The following is a 263-nucleotide window of genomic DNA, read 5'->3' on the forward strand; positions in this document are numbered from 1 at the left end:
TCCTGCACTATACATCCTCTGGTCATGTGACCTTCCTGCACCATACATCCTCTGGTCATGTGACCTTCCTGCACTATACATCCTCTGGTCATGTGACCTTCCTACACTATACATCCTCTGGTCATGTGACCTTCCTGCACTATACATCCTCTGGTCATGTGACCTTCCTACACTATACATCCTCTGGTCATGTGACCTTCCTGCACTATACATCCTCTGGTCATGTGACCTTCCTGCACTATACATCCTCTGGTCATGTGACC

The sequence above is a fragment of the Hyla sarda genome, chromosome 5 (genome assembly GCF_029499605.1).
Source record: "Hyla sarda isolate aHylSar1 chromosome 5, aHylSar1.hap1, whole genome shotgun sequence".
In the NCBI taxonomy this organism is placed as follows: Eukaryota; Metazoa; Chordata; class Amphibia; order Anura; family Hylidae; genus Hyla; species Hyla sarda.